This window comes from Schistocerca gregaria, chromosome 4 (genome assembly GCF_023897955.1).
Source record: "Schistocerca gregaria isolate iqSchGreg1 chromosome 4, iqSchGreg1.2, whole genome shotgun sequence".
NCBI classification, from domain to species: domain Eukaryota; kingdom Metazoa; phylum Arthropoda; class Insecta; order Orthoptera; family Acrididae; genus Schistocerca; species Schistocerca gregaria.
The window spans coordinates 422,836,320-422,856,470 of NC_064923.1; the positions used below are offsets into that span (position 1 = coordinate 422,836,320).

The 20,151-nt window shown below is 42.2% G+C and overlaps 1 non-coding gene across 1 annotated transcript; it reads right to left on the reverse strand.

Annotated features, from left to right (window-relative positions):
- Positions 1–9,943: 9,943 nt before the first annotated feature.
- On the reverse strand, positions 9,944–10,018 carry Trnas-cga (transfer RNA serine (anticodon CGA)). The gene has a single exon. It is a non-coding gene; the product is annotated as a tRNA-Ser (tRNA).
- Between the last annotated feature and the right edge of the window lie 10,133 nt (positions 10,019–20,151).

Sequence of the window (20,151 nt, forward strand, 5' to 3'; positions counted from 1 at the left end):
TACTCTAATGAAGATTATATATATATATATATATATATATATATATATATATATATATATATATATATATATGCAGTATATTACAAAAACACATGGCCTATGTCCGTTAAAATGTTCATTAGAGTATCACGTAAAAATTGGAACATTTTAACGGACATAGGCCATGTGTTTTTGTAATATACTGCATATATATATATATATATATATATATATATATATATATATATATATATATATATATATATATATATATAATCTTCATTAGAGTATCACGTAAAAATTGGAAGTAAATTGGTCGAGAATTGCTCGAGATTTTCGGTAAAAACGTTTCTCCTTTATATACTCGTAGTTTTCATAAAAAAACAGTTTCACAGTAGAACTGTCAAACTGAATGCAAATTCTTTTTTTTTCTTTTTTGCACAAAAAATGCCGTTACCACTCACAATTATGAACGCGCGCGCTCTGACTTGTTTTTCGACTACCTCAAAACAGACGCACTATTTTAGTAATTTGTTGGGTGATGAGAGAGAAATGGTGATCACTATGGGACTTAACTTCTAAGGTGATCTGTCCCCTAGAACTACTTAAACCTAACTAACCTAAGGACAGCCGGCCGGTGTGGCCGAGCGGATCTAGGCGCTTCAGTCTGGAAGCGCGCGACCGCTACGGTCGCAGGTTCGAATCCTGCTTCCGGTATGGATGTGTGTGATGTCCTTAAGTTAGTTAGGTTTAAGTAGCTCTAAGTTCTAGGGGACTGATGACCTCAGATGTTAAGTCCCATAGTGCTCAGAGCCATTTGAACCAAGCCATAACCTAAGGACATCATACACATCCATGCGCGAGGCAGGATTCGAACCTGCGACCGCAGCGGTCGCACGGTTAAAGACTGTAGCGCCTAGAACCGCTCGGCCACCCAGGCCGGCGGTGATGAGAGACAGCTATCGTCAATGTTTTTTCAGAGGAATACCAAGAATTTAACGGGAGTGATAAACCACCTAGCACTGTTCCCAACCCACTGTGATAAAAGTATATGGAAAATTTGTCGTTTACAAGGCAAAGGTTATGCTGTATTTTTTTTAATGTTCGATAAACACATTTATTTTAACAGAGGATATATCATTTTTTTAGTCAAGCAAATGATGTTCGGAAGCTCTTCATTACATCTTGGGGTACGATTTGTAGATTCAAAGGCATCATTTTTAAACATAGTGTCAGTGACTCGATGTATTAAAAAACAAAGTAAGTTCATCGACTTCATAGTGCAATAAGTTTTTTGGAAAACAGAAGAAAAAAGCGCAATTAAAGCAGTATTTTGAGTTTTTGTGTTGAATAAAATTTTCCTGAAGCAGGTAGATTTAGTTTCTTATTCTTCTAGACCCAAAACAGATTGTCACATGTCTCTGTTCATCACAAAGACGAATAAATAGAAGAAAAAAAATAAGATTAACACTGCTGTTCGTATTCAACCCTGTCTGTGAACTGAATAGGAATATCAACATTTTATTTTATTTCGGTTTTACAAACATGAGCTAGGTCCAAAATCGAGTTACAAGTTTATTGTTATGTACACGACCTAAAATTCCACGTAGGTTTGATTATTATATTTATCTTTAAAGTTATCAATTTTTTTGTTGTAAAGTTGAAAACTGTGTCTATCCATCCCATTTTAAGGTATTATATGTTACAGCCTCGGCGGCTATATGTCTTCATTTAACCTGTATTCGCTGGCTGTGGATTTTGTTATGAAGAAAACAACCGCACAGAAGACGGATACTACTGTTAAATATAGCCGCATCTCATTACCAGTAACGAATGAATCGACGGAAGTAAATCTTTTGTTTTCGTCTTTATACGATTACATCGCGGTTCTAGTGAGACGCGCGTCGGAACTGTGCATCAGCGACGCTGTAGACGACAATCGCATCGGGTGGCTCACCGGTGTCTTTCTCCCTCCCCGGGAAAACGTCGCACAGTGCGAACAGCGGCGCAGCTTTTGGCGGCGGCCGGTGAAAGGCGGTGCTGCAGATTTAACTGTCGGCGCCAAATTAAAAAGGACGACGCGGAGGCGGAGGCAGGTAATGAATCGGGCGCCTTCAATAGGTCGTTAGCGCAGCTGCGGCGGGTACGAATGCGCGCGCACCTGTTGTCCGGTATTTGTCTTGTCAATGGCGTCGCGCCGCTCCGCGCCTCGCGCCCAAAGTAAAGCCACACAAAGCCCGCTGCACGCCGCCTTCCATTACGGCAGCCCTTCTTAATGGGGCCGTCTCTGCGCGTACGCCGAGCGCTTTCTGTTTTCGCTTTTTCCCCGCCCCGTTAAAGAGTTGTACGCATAAACTCGGTTGGTGCGCTCACTCGCTACGCAAGGCTACGCCGCAGCTGATTCTCTTCTGAACAGAACATGACAGCAGTGATAGCCCGTCAAGCACCCAGGGAATAATAGACTAATTTTTAAAAAAAGTTAAATATTAAAAAAAAGATTCCTTATTGAAAAGAGCTCTTCTGGTACAATTAAAAGCTTTATAGTCTGTTCTTGTGGAATCCTTGCTTACCGCATGTACTGTTAGCTCTTTACTTCAAAACATTTTTTGGCAAATAAACAAGTTTGGCTAAGATTTAATGTAAGAATGGTGTGACTAAAATTCAACTGTGGGTGCTTTAACGCTGTATGGACATAATTATACTATAGGATCAAAAGTATCCGCACACCCCCTTGTATTGGGGAATTAACGCAATATGCACGAGAGCCAGACACGCCAGTATGAAAGGAGGGGGAGGGGGGTACTGTGTTGTCAGTAGAGAAGCAGTAACAATAGAATTTGAACGTGGACTAAATATTAGATATCAGACCAGCAAGTTCAGCCGGGACTTTTCAACCTTCCTAAAGCTGCATATGTCGACTGTCGGTGATTAAGTTGCGAAGTGGAAACGTGAAGGAATAACCACAGGTGACCCGAGACCAGGCACACGTCATGTACTGACGCACAGAGATCGTAGAAATTGCGAAGAGACGTTCTAAAAAAGCGCATGAAGGAATTATCATGACTTCCAAAGTGACTGTGCGCAGGGAGTTAATTGGCTACAATAATCGAGCAATTGCTCGTAAGACGCACATTTCTACAGTCAGTGATAAGCGGTGCCTGACGTGATGGCTCGAAACGAGTGAGTTGCAATGATGAATCACGCCATATCCTCTAGTGATTCGGTGGAAAGATTTGGGTTTGTCAAAGCATCAAGTCGAGTGCCAACAGTGAAGTATGGACGACATGTTTGTCATGGTTAGTGTGTGATATGACTATTGTGCTTAAGAAAACGCTAAATGCGGGAGGATATGAAGACATTTTATGCCGTTGTGTAATGCTTATCGTAGAGGAGTTGTTTCGAGATGAAAATTATATCAGCATAACGTAACACGCTGTCATAAAACATAATAAGTGAGGCAATCGTTTGTAGACAATAACATTCCTGAAATTGACTAGCCTGCCCATAGTCCCGACTCGAACACAGCTGGGATGAGTTTTAAAGTTGACTAGCTTAAGAAGTCCAAGCGTCTAACATCACTACCATCTCCCGTTCCCGCTGTTGGTGAAGAATGGGCTGCCCTTCCTCCACAGACTTCTAGACAACTGATTGAAAGTATCCCCTGCAAAGTTCAAGACGTCATAACAACTGCGTGAGGTTGCCATTGAGCGGACATCCTCAAGGCAGCTAATTTGACCCTCTTTGCCGGGGTAATCTTCGGAGGTCTCTTTGTATATATGTGTCAGTCCTTTTCTACCCCCAAGCTGAGCTCCTTAAACACACAGCTACTTTGAGACTGGTTTGATGCAGCTCTCCATGCTACTCTATCCCGTGCAAGCTTCTTTATCTCCCAGTACCTACTGCAACCTACATCCTTCTTAATCTGCTTAGTGTATTCATCTCTTGGTCTACCTCTACGATTTTTTGCCTCCACGCTGCCCTCCAATACTAAATTGGTGATCCATTGATGCCTCAGAACATGTCCTACCAACCGATCCCTTCTTCTAGTCAAGTTGTGTCACAAACTCCTCTTCTCCCCAATTCTATTCAATATCTCCTCATTAGTTATGTGATCTACCATCTAATCTTCAGCATTCTTCTGTAGCACCACATTTCGTAAGCTTCTATTCTCTTCTTGTCCAAACTATTTATCATCCATGTATCACTTCCACACATGGCTACGTTCCATACAAATACTTTCAGAAACGACTTCCTGACACTTCAGTCTATACTCGATGTTAACAAATTTCTCTTCTTCAGAAACGGTTTCCTTGCCATTGCCAGTCTACATTTGATATCCTCTCTACTTCGACCATCATCAGTCATTTTGCTCCCCAAAAAGCTAAACTCCTTTACTACTATAAGTGTCTCATTCCCTAATCTAATTCCCTCAGCATCACCCGACCTAATTCGACTGCATTCCATTATCCTCGTTTTGCTTTTGTTGATGTTCATCATATATTCTCCTTTCGAGACACTGCCAATTCCGTTCAGCTGCTCTTCCAGGTCCTTTGCTGTCTCTGACGCACTTACAATGTCATCGGTGAACCTCAAGGTTTTTACTTCTTCTCCACGGTTTTTAAAACCTACTCCAAATTTTTCTTTTGTTGGGAAACAATTAGAAGTTCTGTATTTGTGTTACTTGGGGGTTACAGTAAACATATTTTAAGAAGATATGGATATGAGTCATCAAAAATGAATTTTCACACTGCAGTAGAGTTTGCGGGTATTTAAAACTTTCCGGTGGTTTAAAATTGTGTGCCGGAGCGGGACTCGAACGTGAGACCTTCACCTTTCGCCATTTGAGCTATTCAAGTACGAGAAGAGGTACCATCTGAAGAGAAGAGGGAGAGCTGTGAGTCGTGCTTGGATAGCTCAGTCGGTAAGAGCATTTTCCCACGAAAGGCAAAGGTTCCGGGCTCAAGTCTCTGTCCAGCACAGTTGTATTCTCCTAGAAAATATCAAATAAGCACAGAGTCCTTTGTAGAGTGAAAAGTGATTCTCGAAATTTCTTGAGACGTGTACTGCAACCATATACACTACTCTAAAGCACTCATGGCAGTTCTCCTATTAGAGTGCCCTGGACAGGTAATGGAATCCAGCCGGCTGGTGCTTCGCTCTCCGCAGCCCGAGTGCTGCGCGCTGAGTAACGCAGCTGATATGGCGCGGTTTCTCCGGCTCTGTCTCGCCCGCGGGCAGGCACTCGCCGTATTGTCTTTCGCGGTATTCGTTTCCACAGCTACGCTCCTTCCTCGAATCCTCGGGGCGCACAGTGTGAGGTTGCCGTTGAGCGGACATTCTCTACGGCAGCTGATTTGCCGCTCTCCGCTGGCAAAATAGTCGGAGGTCTTTTCGTGTGTGTGTCTGTCTTTTTGTGTCCCCCGAACTGAGCTCCTTAAACACACATCCGCCGTTTTTCTGCTTGCTGCCCGTTCCGACTTCCGCAGCTAGCTACAGTCGAATACGGCAACAGTTATTTGTTAGCGTTGTTCTCCTTAGTCTTTCATGTTCAGTGTATTTGCATAATCGCAACGTAAACCTTTAATATTATGTCGTTGAACAAGGGCGAAAACGGATTTAGCGAAGTAGAACGTATTGGAGGTTTACTGAATCTCAAGACAGACTTTTAAAGCCATTTATTTGACACCAGTATCTCAATCAAGAATGAAACGTTGCTGTACAGTTGTACCGTGGTCTATCGTATTACTCAGTTTTTTGAAATAACATTAATTCTAAAAATATTGTCCACACAAGTAAACACTCTTTTCAGTTTTATATAGAAAACCAGTTCAGAGAACACTGCAACTTCGTAAAATAAAATTTCTGTTAACTGTCTTAATAGGCTTTTACAAATGACACCGAGCTTTGAGCAGCTTAGGTGTAAACATTTAATATTGTTGCATTAATTTGCTATGAAAGCGGTGCTGATAGACAATAAAAGCGGGTTAAAAGCTGTGACCTATGTGAGGAAGTTAACCTTGCATTACTGAGCAACTGTTTCACCAGGTATCCAGTCTAGCTTACCAAATTTCCAACCAGACTAACATTAATTATAATCTTTTAATAGTAATACAAATCCGGTGATACATATATAAAAAAGAGAATTTAAATAAAAGGAAATAAATCAGTTTATATTTGGAAATTTATTTTAACATTGATCATTGAAATTTCAACATATTAAATTTGAGTCATAACTAAGCTGGTGCCTTATTTAGGATTGTATAAATTTGAGTTTGTAATCTTAAAGGAACACATGAATATGGAGCCAAGATTGGGAGACTGCATACAACACTGCATTCATAAAATAACACACGAAGAACATTGAAACATATGCAAGAGGAAGTTAACCACAACCAACCGATTCAATTTTCACCTAAAGAAGTTACATTCGTACCGCAATCCTGTCCATCATGTAATTACCACACACTGGTATACTAAATTCATACTAACTATCTGTAAAATATTCCCGAAAAGAATAGCTGAGGGCTACTTTGATGATTACACCACATGCTTCACGTGGTCAACTTGGTTTACACAAAGAGTGTACCTCACAATAATCTTGATAATTAAAATAAATTAGATCGAAAAGCAATTCACAAAAGAAAAACCTCGAACTGGTTACTATCGTCTTATTATTAACCTGATGGGTCAAACAATTGTATAAGCACGTGGTACTGGTCTCAGAAAGTACACCCCACGTGGGTTGAACATAAAGAAAAGTTGCTATATTGAAAAATATTGTTAAGACGAGACGTTATAATCTCACGCACATTCGAATTTAAGATTGATGATCTTAGTTAGAGTTTCTGATCAACACGTGGTTTCACTTTACTCACAAAGTAGTGACAAAGCAACTACTGGAAGATATTCTGAAGTTGACACTCGAAATACACTGCGTTGCAATTTAAGATAACATTAGATATTTTAGAGCTAAAACCTGAAATAAAGGTAATTAAATTTTCAGTTAGGCTGAACTTAAGAAATCCATTGTCCTGCGGACTTAGCAGACACGCGCTTAGCCGGAGATCTTACCACTTCAGACGCTCGCCGCGGACAGACTGACCTGCGCTCCTACCAAGGGTGCTTCCGTATACAAAATGGAAGTGGCCAGAGGGGCAGCTTCCTATACCAACATGACAAGGGACGGACAGAACCATACTAAGGATAGAAACCTCTTTGCTTTTAGAAAGCGTAGCTACCTGTTCCGACGTTGGTCCTACTGTTCTCTAGCAGACAGGCTTGTCTGCTACCCTCAAGAATGCAACTAGAAATACTTTTGCTCATTCATTCTTTCACACAGAAGGGAAGGGGGATGACAGTATCTTATCGTATACAGTATATAAAAGAAATCGGATGTAGGTTCCGTATGAGACTGTGTAACATGAATTGCATATAAACTGTGTTTTAAAGCGTAGTAGTGTGACAGATCGTTCTTGTTTATGTGTAGAAGTAACACGTTCCTATGATCAGTCTCCTCGCAGATAGTCAGAAACGCCACAGTAAATTTAGAAGAGGAATTTATGCCGTAAATGACAACAGATTTATGAAATTAACATGAAAGGAATCCAACAGAGACCTTTCAAACACACTAGTTTCACAATAAGGCAGAAAATTTATAAGGCTTTTCTTGTCCTTCGAATTTTCAAAATTGTATAAAATATTCACGCAAAGTTTCACTTAAACCCGATAGTTATTTCTTAAACACTGACCGACTTCAGACAACGTTCCTCTTTCCCTCTGACTTTACACTAGCAAGACAGAAAAACTGAACATAGTTATCAAATTGCCAATCATCATCTGCAGTCAGGTTCTACCTGTAATGAATAGAACTGTAATACACTTTCAATGTGGGCACTAGTACAGTCACGTGCAAAAACGTGGCTTCACTGGTTATTAAATCCACCGATTCCCCAGATCCACATAGCGTCTCGCACAGTGGTATAGGAGAGTCGATCACGGGGGCCCACAACAAATACAGGTCTCACAAAGAGCGAGTCCCGCGAGAAAGTCAGGTCGTGGTGCATACACCACGTGACACTGTAGGTCTTACGAGTGCCAGCAGCAGTCACCAGCGGGGAGCGAGTAACTCTTCCAGACGAGTTTAATAATTCGTGATTGCGTGTTTAAATGCATGCAAGTTTTCGACAGCACACGACAAAATTAACAACTTTAGTGGGGACCTTTTCAATTACAAATTGATTTCTCGTGGGCTCTGCACGGAGCCAAACGTTCGCGAAGTGTGGCGGACAAGCCAACTAGTGTGACGTCATAAGGTCGTTGCAATGCCCGTATACCTACCTCGCTGTCCCCGCGAAGAACTTGTGACGTCACACTACTCGGCTTATTCGCTACACATTGCGAACGCCCGTCTCCGTATACGGCCAACGGGAAATCAGTGTGTAATTGAAAATGTAGCCATTAAACGTGTTAAATTTACCGTGTGCTACCGAGAGCTTGCATGCACGTAAACGGCAAATCAAGAATTTCTAAATACGTGTGAAATAGTTACTCGCTGCCCGCCGGAGTCGGCTGCTGGCACCCGTAAGATCTATGGTGTTACGTGCTCCGCTCTCCTTGCTAGGTGTGTCAGTACCCAGCGTTACCGAATCGTTCGACTCGGTACGGCCTCACCTGGTCACCACAGTTGCAGACAGCCACGCTACGCCCCTGCTCGCCGTTCTGTCCGTAACTCCGCTCTCAAGCTCAGCTCCCTCTGTTCCTTCTCTACAACACTCAGATATCGATTATATAGACCAGCTGCTTGGATTGCGTCTCTGAAAAACAGCCGAAAACCTACGGCTCGACCCCGATGTAGCAAGGTCGATACTTCGTCACTGCTCAGCTGTTATTCCACATTTCCATCTGCAGCTTGCCCAGTTACCAGTTTCTAAGTAGAATTACGCTTGTTTTAAAACGGCAGGATACATTAACTTGACGATATGAAGGAATTAACGCTATAGTAATATTATCAAGTAATGGATGACGAATCTGTAACGAACACATTAATACACATCTATATTCAACAATCCACCTGATGGAGGATGTCGGAGGGTAATTTATGTATCATTGTCACTTCTCCTCGTTCTTGTTACATTCGTGAATGGCCCACGGTAAATCTTTATTTGCTAAGCCTCCGTGTGACATCGAATCTCTCTAAATTTTATCTCCGTGAGATTTTCGCGAGATATTCGTAGGAAGAAGCAATAGACTGATTCTTCTAGGAATGTACGGTAAGTGAGATTTAACAGTAAACCACGTCATGATGGAGAACCCTTCCGATGCAGCTGGCTGAGCAACTCTGTAACAAATTACTAATTGAACCTTACTAACTGATCGAAACGCGCTGCAGTTCTGTGGTTCTTCTCTATTTATAGAGTGTGATTCAGCTGCCCCTACCGCTGCCGTTATATGCAACCCGCTGGCCTACATAAACCACGCGCGATATTTTGATATTCTTCCGCTCGCTATGCGCAAATTTTTAGTCGTACAGCAAAAACCAATATGGCATGTAGCAGGAAAATCGATGTATTTACATTTGGTTCTGGGTACGTTTCCGCTAGAGGCCGTAGTTTTCAAGTTATCCAAGAAAAACGTACGAAAGTGGCCTTCTCACGCAACGCACTCCCACCCTGAGCCCCCCACCGCTCGGGATTTATTGTATGTTGTTCGTCGCACTCCCTCCTACTGCTCAACAAATATTTGCGACTGCACGAATTATTTTCCACGTTTGACTTTTATGGTCATCGTTAACTGTCTTTGTTACGTCACCGGCTTAGTCGAGCATGTTGATGTTTGCGTAAATTTTACCCAACAATTTCGTGAATTTTAACAGTACATTTTAAACTATTATATCCTTCCAGAATGAGATTTTCACTCTGCAGCGGAGATGGCGCTGATATGAAACTTCCTGGCAGATTAAAACTGTGTGCCCGACCGAGACTCGAACTCGGGACCTTTGCCTTTCGCGGGCAAGTGCTCTACCAACTGAGCTACCGAAGCACGACTCACGCCCGGTACTCACAGCTTTACTTCTGCCAGTATCCGTCTCCTACCTTCCAAACTTTACAGAAGCTCTTCTGCGAACATGCACAACTAGCACTCCTGGAAGAAAGGATACTGTGGAGACATGGCTTCTGTAAAGTTTGGAAGGTAGGAGACGGATACTGGCAGAAGTAAAGCTGTGAGTACCGGGCGTTAGTCGTGCTTCGCTAGCTCCGTTGGTAGAGCACTTGCCCGCGAAAGGCAAAGGTCCCGAGTTCGAGTCTCGGTCGGGCACACAGTTTTAATCTGCCAGGAAGTTATTATATCCTTGTATTCGTTAGTTATTCTTACTGGGAAACTGCTGTGCTTTAAGTACTGAGTTTGGCTCGAACTGTCAAAGTAATTAGTTTTAGCGTAAAGTTTACAAAAGTAGTTTTTCATTAACTACCCTCCCAGGATGTTTAAACTAATAACGTTATCGAAGTAGGCGACTATGCCGGTGGCAGGGGAATTGAATCGCCCTCTATATAATAACTAGCTGCTGTGCCCGGCATTGCCCGGGATGTTTAATATCTGGCACACAAAGTGATTGGATCTATGCCTTGTTGATACGCGTAGCGAATGCGAGCCGCATGGGAAATTTCAGTCACTTTAGATCGAAGGGCACATTTGAATCAATGAATGTCAACAGAGTGCGATGAACGAAAAACGTCTTCACGTGCGGCATTCATAAAAATCAGGTTCTACGCTTCCGGCACCAATTTCAAACGAAAAGTTTAGTAATCACAATTACATCATAGGTAGTGCTCTGATTCCTTTTTAAATTACAATTAAAGTCATATATCTGTAATGCATAATTTGCCTACAGTGTAACTGTAAAATACACAATTTTATAATTTCTGTAAATTTAATTTTCTGCAAGCAATATTTTGACTCTAAAAATATGTCCAAATGCCTAATGAATAAATATTTCCCATACCTATTAACTTTTTCTACAATTTAAATACATATTTACAACTAGCATCTGGGAAAAAGCCCATAAATACTTAAAAAGACAAAATTTTAGCGGTGTCTGGATTGCAGACTGCGAAACTTTCCATGAAAACATGGTGAAAGTGTATTTACAGTCAGCAAATGCATAATTTATCCAGACTCGAATAAAGTGCTAAAATAAAACTCTTTTCAAGGAACATTGATAGTTTATGTTAAAAGATTTACAGTCTATGTCCGCCTAAATGTTTGTTAGGGGATCGAGTAGATATCTGAACTAATTCGGCAAAGAACTTCTAGAGATTTTTACAATCTTTCCCTCATATAATCTGTAATCTGTCTTCGAAGTAAAGTCTGCAACATTTTATGATGGTCGAAATAAAACTGTAAATTTTTATGAATTACAAACAAAACATCAAGCAAGCGGATACTTTTCTTTCTATGTATAAATAGACTGGAGCGCCAGACAAACGGGTATAGACATGCTTATTCAAATACAGACATATGTAAACAGGTAGAATATGGCGCTCCGGTCGGCAACGCCTATATAAGACAACAAGTGTCTGGTGCAGTTGTTAGATCGTTTACGGATGCCACAATGGCAAGTTTAAGTCGGCGTACGAGCGATGGGACACACAATCTCCGACGAAGCGATGAAATGTGGATTTTCTCGTACGACCATTTCACGAGTGTACTGTGCATATCAGGAATCTGGTAAAACATGAACTCTCCGAGATCGCTGCGTCCGAAAAAAAGATCCTGCAAGAACGGGACAGACGAAGACTGAAAAAATGGTTCAAATGGCTCTGAGCACTATGGGACTCAACTTCTGTGGTCATCAGTCCCCTAGAACTTAGAACTACTTAAACCTAACTAACCTGAGGACCTCACACAACACCGAGCCATCACGAGGCAGAGAAAATCCCTGACCCCGCCGGGAATCTAACCCGGGTGTGGGAAGCGAGAACGCTACCGCACGACCACGAGATGCGGGCTACGACCGAAAAGAATCGTTCAACGGGACAGTAGAGCAAATTGCTGCAGATTTCAGTGTTGGGTCATCAATATGTGCCAGCGTGTGAACTATTCAACGAAACATCATCGATATGGGCTTTCGGAGCCGAAGGCCGACTCGTGTGCCCTTAACGACTGCACGATACAGTGTTTTACGCATCGCCCGGGACCGTCAACACTGCCATTGGGCTGTTGTTGCCTGGTCGGACGAGTCTCGTTTCGTATTGTATCGATCGGATGGACTTGAAAGGGGAATTGAGAAAACTCATGAGTCCATGAACCCTGCATGTCAGTAGGCGACTGTTCAAGATGCCTGATCACCTCATCTGTTCATGTCCATTGTGCATTCCGACGGACTTGTGAAATTCCAGCAGGACTATGCGACACCCCAAACGTGCAGTGCTGCTGCAGAGCGGTTCCAGGAACTCTCTTCTGAGTTTAAACACTTCCGCTGGCCACTAGCCTCCACAGCCATGAGCATATCTGAGATGCGTTGAGCGTGCTGTTCTGAAGAGATCTCCACCCGCTCGTCCTCCTACAGATTTATGTAGAACCGTGAGGGATTCACGGTGGCAGTACCCTCCAGCACTACTTCGGACGGTGGTCGAATCGATGCCACGCCGTGTTGCGGCACTTCTGCGTCGTCGCGGGGGCCCTACACGAAATTAGGCGGGTGTACCAGTTACTTTGGCTCTGCAGTGTATTGACAACGGTATGACACTTCATGGAGAAGGTACGAAGAGAAGCCGCTAGGTCGTGCGACAGTAGAAGACTCATGCAAAACCAGAGATCTACTGAGCTGTGACGTCATCAGCTCGATCAGTGCGATCGCACGTTAAAAAAAAGAAAACATAGATGAGCTCCTAGTAATATTGAGATTATAGACATGTCTGCGAGAGATGCGTGATGTTGTTGTTGTGGTCTTCAATCCTGAGACTAGTTTGATGCAGCTTTCCGTGCTACTCTATCCTGTGCCAGCTCCTCCATCTCCCAGTACCTACTGCAATCTACTACATCCTTCTGTATCTGTTTAGTGTATTCATCTCTTTGTCTCCCTCTATGATTTTTACCCTCCACGCTGCCCTCCAGTACTAAATTGGTGATCCCTTGATGCCTCAGAACATGTCGTACCAACCAATCCCTTCTTCTAGTCAAGTTGTGCCACAAACTTCCCTTCTCCCCAGTTCTATTCAATACCTCCTCATTAGTTATGTGATCTACCCATCTAATCTTCAGCATTCTTCTGTGTCACCACATTTCGAAAGCTTCTCTTCTCTTCTTGTCTAAACTATTTATCGTCCATGTTTCATTTCCATACAAGGCTACACTCCATACAAATACTTTAAGAAAAGACTTCCTGACACTTAAATCTATACTCGATGTTAACAAATTTCTCTTCTTCAGAAACGCTTTCCTTGTCATTACCAGTCTACATTTTATATCCTCTCTACTTCGACCATCTTCAGTTATTTTGCTCCCCAAATAGCAAAACTCCTTTATTACTTTAAGTGTCTCATTTCCTCAGCATCACCCGACTACATTCCATTATCCTCGTTTTGCTTTTGTTGATATTCATCTTATACCCACCTTTCATGACACTGTCCATTCCGTTCAACTGCTCTTCCAAGTCCTTTGCTGTCTTTGACAGAATTACAGTGTCATCGGCGAACCTCAAAGTTTTCATTTCTTTTCCTTGGATTTTAATACCTACTCCGAATTTTTCTTTTGTTTCCTTCACTGCTTGCTCAATACACAGATTGAATAACATCGGGGATAGGCTACAACTCTGTCTCCCTCCCTTGCCAACCACTGCTTCCTTTTCGTGTCCCTCGACTCTTATAACTGCCATCTGGTTTCTGTACAAATTGTAAATAGCCTTTCGCTCCCTGTATTTTACCCCTGCCACCTTCAGAATTTGAAAGAGAGTATTCCAGTCAACTTTGTCAAAAGCATTCTCTAAGGCTACAAATGCTATAAACGTAGGTTTGCCTTTCCTTAATCTAGCTTCTAAGATAAGTCGTAGGGTCAGTATGGTCTCACGTGTTCCAATATTTCTACGGAATCCAAACTGATCTTCCCCGAGGCCGGCTTGTTCTAGTTTTTCCATTCGTCTGTAAGGAATTCGCTTTAGTACTTTGCATCCGTGACTTATTAAACTAATTGTTCGATGATTTTCACATCTGTCAGTACCTGCTTTCTTTGGGATTGAAAGTATTATATTCTTCTTTAAGTCTGAGGGTATTTCGCCTGTCTCATACATCTTGCTCACCAGATGGTAGAGTTTTGTCAGGACTGGCTCTCTCAAAGCTGTCAGTAGTTGCAATGGAATGTTGTCTACTCCCGGGGCCTTGTTTCGACTCAGGTCTGTGATAAAGTTAGGGAAATGGATGAGGTTGAGAGCCGAGATAAATTTAATTCGTTTCATTTGATATTTTTGTGGCATGCTAGTATTGCTGGAATTAATTGTGGACGTTTTGCAGCAGGGCACGTTTACGTGCAGCCTGTCTGGGTTGCGAATTTGTGTGATGTCGGCAACAGGAAGCAGAAGGTGTTGCGCGCGGCTGTGGAGAGGAGAAGAGCAGTGGGTAGAGGGTAGGGGGGGAGGGGAGGGGAGAGGCGGGAATGAGGCCGGCAGGGAGCGCGGCTGTGGGGATCCCGGCGGCTCCCTCGGGACTTGTCCGGCTCTCCCCCCGTCTGTCGGCGCCGCCTAAGCCGGCCTGCGACTGACAGCGGGCTTCGAACACCGGCTCGTTGCTACGGGCTCTGATCCGGTGACCTACCGCAAGTCCCTCGTGCTGCTTACCCTCTGTCACCTCCTATATAGCGATTCCGTGTCACCTGCTCCCGTCCTCTCCTCTACTCTTGTAGGGCTATTAAACTGATATCTCCGGGGTTTACATACTTTCATTTTCGAAACCACACGTCATTACACCACTTTATAAAACGACCTAATGGTTATCGTCGAAAGTTCCGTAAGGCTTTTCGCAGATGATGCTGGTATACAAAGAATTCGCTAAGAATTCACCCGTAAAATTACTGATAGCGACAAGGTAGCAAGTGATAAACTTTCTTCCTGTCACCAATTTGCGGGGGTGTAAGCGAGAGAAAGTTTCGGATATGTTTGAAATAATGTGTAAGGTTTGTTGGAAGTCGCTAAGTACTCCCATTCTCAAATACTGGATGAATACAATCTGGGAAATATGCACAGCGTAGGTGCTTGAAGACGTAAACAAGGCTTCTAAATTTAATATTTGACTTACTCCGTTTAACCTTTAGCATAGGGCTATAGCTCTTAATGAGTATGACAACATTTTTTATATGAAATACTGAAAATCAAATTTTTGTTGCCCTGGAAGCCGTTACATAGGCAACCTGCGACTGGTTTTGGGTGATTTTAGCCATTTAGTAATAGCGAGGTCTGCAAAGACGAAATTTTTAGGCAATGATTGAGCCCCTCTGCAGCTAATAATTGCGCTATTATCAAAACAGAATTTAGCAAAACAAACGACTATAAATGTACTTTGACGTCACAGACAACATTCTGAATACTGGTTGGAAAGGGAGCGAGTCCTGAAACTACAGCAAAGAATCCATCGTGCGCGAAAGCTTGTCCAATGACGTACAACGTACGAATGTGATAAAGATCTCCTCATCCCACAAATCTGCCGATAACGAAAATACAGCGTTCCTGATATGGCCTGTATCTGACTCGGTAACTAGTTCATTCTTCCGTATTATAATTAACAAATATAAAATTCCCCCCTCCCCGGATTGAAACATGAATTTGTATTTATCTGGCAAGCTTCCCCCCTTCCACCCCCTTCCCCACTGTTCGTTTGCAAAAAATACGTTACAGAATGATTCACATTTATCCTATGTTTCTATTGTTTCTATTTTACCTAACAGTGAACTGTTATAAGAAAATGAAGATCAACAGAGTAACAAACGGATACATTCCGAGTGATACTGCGGTATATTTCTTTAAAATTAATTTCTTTCAATCTATAACGATAACACCGCCCGTAAAACAAGCGGTAAATTGTAACTTTCCATATCCTGGAAAAATGGAAAGTATGTCAGTGTTCTTTCGTTTATTGTGCATCACTATACGCATATTGGCCAGATGTCAAATTTATTGGAATGCCGAGAGCCTGATTTTCTTTTTTTGTTTTTGTGACAAACGCAGTTTTCTGAATACGCTAAGAATGTCCCAGTGGAATTTCTCTAGTTAAAATAACGTTATTTCGAGCACATTTCGTTCTGGGAGCCAACAAGATATCCGCATAGAAATTACAGGTCTGCTCGTTAACCACAGATTCCTGTTTTCGTGTTATATGCTTGGTGACCGACATCAAAATTATATCCGCACTGTGAGAGAATGCGGTGGAATGAGCAATGTCTGACCTTTGAACTTGTAAGGAGGCTGTTTAGGTTTTCTTATTGGTAACGCCACATAGCGCTCTGTATGAAAAATCACTGGCTGTGCTGTGTGCAGTCTGTGGCTAGTTTGCATTGTTGTCTGCCATTGTAGTGTCGGGCAGCGGCAGCTGGATGCTAACAGCGAGTAGCGTTCCGCAGTTGGAGGTGAGCCGCCAGCAGTGGTGAACGTGGGCAGAGAGATGGCGGAGTTTTGAAATTTGTAAGAATTGGTGTCATGAACTGATATATATATATATATATATATATATATATTATGACTATAAAGGTAAATACATTGTTTGTTCTCTATTAAAATCTTTCATTTGCTAACTGTGCCTATCAGTAGTTAGTGACTTCCGTAGTTTGAATCTTTTATTTAGCTGGCAGTAGTGGCGCTCGGTGTATTGCAGTAGCTTGAGTAACGAAGATTTTTGTGAGGTAAGTGATTTGTGAAACGTATAGGTTAATGTTAGTCAGGGCCATTCTTTCGTAGGGATTTTTGGAAGTCAGATTGCGTTGCGCCAAAAATATTGTGTGTCAGTTTAAGCACCGTCTTTTATAATTGTTCAAAGATGACGTTTCACATATACCAGTTTTGTATAATTGTTCAAAGGGGACGTTTTAAACTCCCCTCCGTCCACCGGTTTATTTTTCCACTGTGGATGATGTGCAGCGCCGATAGCGTAATGCCCTCTGCTCTCTTTCAGTATCGTATCTGTTTCGACGGCAGTAGGTTTCTGATTGGCCCCTGTTATAGGAAAGAGGAAGACACTATCGTTTTCGCTCAGCTCCTTTCGTTGCTATGCGTCCGTCCAGGAGAACGCACCTGCTGCAGATTCACATTTGTATCCTGCAAGCTAGTGATTAGTGTATTAAAAATGGATGTCGGTGCCTATCCGTAAAGACCAAACTTCTCTCATTTAGCTGTAATAATCATTAGGTGAGGTGTATGTGGGAGGAAAATTCATGTTTCTTGACTTGCTTTCGAAAATTTCCTCTCGGAATTTGAAAGTAAGGTTTCTCACAATGCACAACTGCTGGTATCGTCTCCGACTGGACTTTGTTCAGCGTTTCTGTAAAACTCTTGCAGTGATTGAACAAAACCGTAATGAACCGTACTCAGCTTCTCTGAACATTACGTAACATTTTATGTAGGGAGGGGTGCTAACTAGTGTTGTGTTTCCTTAGTCAGTAACTCAGTGTTGTCGGATATGTTTCATCATAAGATGTCTTTCATTCGACACAGCGATTGCAGGTTTTCCCAAGATTAGTTATAAGTTCCTGAAATTTGAATTGGACTTGAAGTGCTGTGCGAAACTGTTCTGACTCATTTCATATTCTTGCTCCACTGTCTCCTTTGTAAATTAATATATAGTCATCCGTCAGAAAACAGAGATGTAAAATATGTATTACTGACATAGTTATGATTGTAAAATTTAGGATATGATGCAAACAGAGCAGAGTAAAAGACTGATTTGTTGTTATACAAAAAAAGACTACAGAAGTAGTCGTTCTTTTTTAAATATCAGATAGTTCAAAAGTAAAGTGTTCGATTACATTAGACCAACAGACTCACTGACAATGTTGGCTTGCACACTGCATCCGTTCTACAGGCTGGCACAGTGTACGACAGCTAGCACATGTGTAACGCACTAATGCTAGCCATGCGAATAACATGCTGTACCTCGGTACGCACCTTGAGCAGCTACGGAGGGACAACACACAGCTCTTGCATCATCAATCACCCTCACCAGTGTCACGAGAGATCGTTTGGTATTGAAAACATTTCGTCCTCCGCAAGCCAACTCTCTTGTGAAACACAGTCCCTTTTTGTAAAAAAAAAAATTGTGTCACGTTTGCAGTCGTTTTTCGCAACATGAAGCACATTCGGATTCAGATTTACCAATTCCCTTCCCCTCTCCTATTCTATCCTAACCATTTCTAAGGCTACTGTCATCGGTAAAAGCCCGCATCTCGTGGTCGTGCGGTAGCGTTCTCGCTTCCCACGCCCGGGTTCCCGGGTTCGACTCCCGGCGGCGTTAGGGATTTTCTCTGCCTCGTGATGGCTGGGTGTTGTGTGGTGTCCTTAGGTTAGTTAGGTTTAAGTAGTTCTAAGTTCTAGGGGTCTGATGACCTTAGATGTTAGGTCCCATAGAGCTCAGAGCCATTTGAACCATCATCGGCAAAACCTTAAACGCTGTTCATCTCTTCCTCCTCCTTCTCCTCCTCATCCTTCTTCTTCTTTTATTTTCATCTGCTAGGCATTTGTCTGTAGTGTCCTCTTTTTCACTGCTTTTGTTGTTCGTGGCTACTTTCTATTTTATCTCTCCGCCTCTTTCTTTGTTTACCTAATGACCTTCTCACAATTGTTAAACAATTCGTTATTATTTTGAGCATTCCATTTTCATTCATTCTTGTGACATCATATTCCATTTATTCCTATACTCATTTATGCTTTTAAGTCCCAGGGCTTGTCTGTTTGTTGTATTCCTTATCATATCAGATACTTTACTCTCTGTTGCTCTTCTTAAAATCTTCACTTACGCAATTAGTATTCTGCGTTCGTTTCCAGCTGTTACCGTCCAAGTCTCACTACCTTAATGTACACATGGTATCGCAATTATTTTGTAGAATTTTGTGACGGTTTCTTTCCTTACAAGATTTTTTACCCGTCTGTATATGGCCACATTAATATAAAAGAATTTTTCAGATTTTTTCGATATGTCTGGCTTGTGAAGGAGATGACATTTCCCAAGAATCTGAGTTCATGCACCCTCTTCATTTTTCTTGTCGTTTATTACAGTTTTGCTTGGGACCGAGACTTGATCTCAAAGGCACGACTTTTGTTATTTTTGTCGAGGTTTTTACATTATTGTTCTTGGGATTTATATTTAGCTGGCCGGGTTGGCCAAGCTATTCTAGGCGCTTCAGTCTGGAACCGTGCGACCGCTACGGTCGCAGGTTCGAATCCTGTTTCGGGCTTGGACGTGTGTGATGTCCTTACTTAGGTTTAAGTAGTTCTAAGTCCTAGGGGACTGATGACCTAAGATGTGAAGTCCCATAGTGCTCAGAGCCATTTGAACCATTTGTATTTAGTTCATAAATGCCTCCATCCCTCCCTTACATTTTCCATAAAGGAAGGTTGTGTATCTTCCACTGTTATATAATGATGCAGCAAACAGAAGCAAATGGTGTCCAACGTCTGTACCAAAGGTCTCAAGCTATCAGATCTCCCGGAAATAATTCTCATCGCACTGCCAAAGGAAGGTCGAGCCGTTAAATGCGATATCTGTCGCACGATACGTAAGGAGTAAAATGGCAAACGCAAATTAATCAACCTAGGCAGTTTAAATCTACGCTGTCAATCGGCAGTGTCAGAACTGAATGGTAAAAGACACAAGTAGTGTTTCTGTTGCACGGCATTGCAAGAAGGCGTGTCATGAACCGTGGACGGACCAGAAAAGAACATGATGCTGACGCATAGTATACGATGCTGTTGAAGGTTGTTTGAAATAAAGCAGGTAATAGGGAAACATGTATGCACTGAGCGTAACAGCGAAGCACGACTTTGCTACTATTTCATTTTGTTCTCTTCATGGACTTCTCTTTCGGACTGTTGTGTCTGAATGCTTTTTATGATGAAAAAACTAGTGGCGGTCATTTATTGCTGCAATCAGATTTAATATTTGCCGTATTCTGGTTAAGGCGTAATTTGGGATATGCGATGTT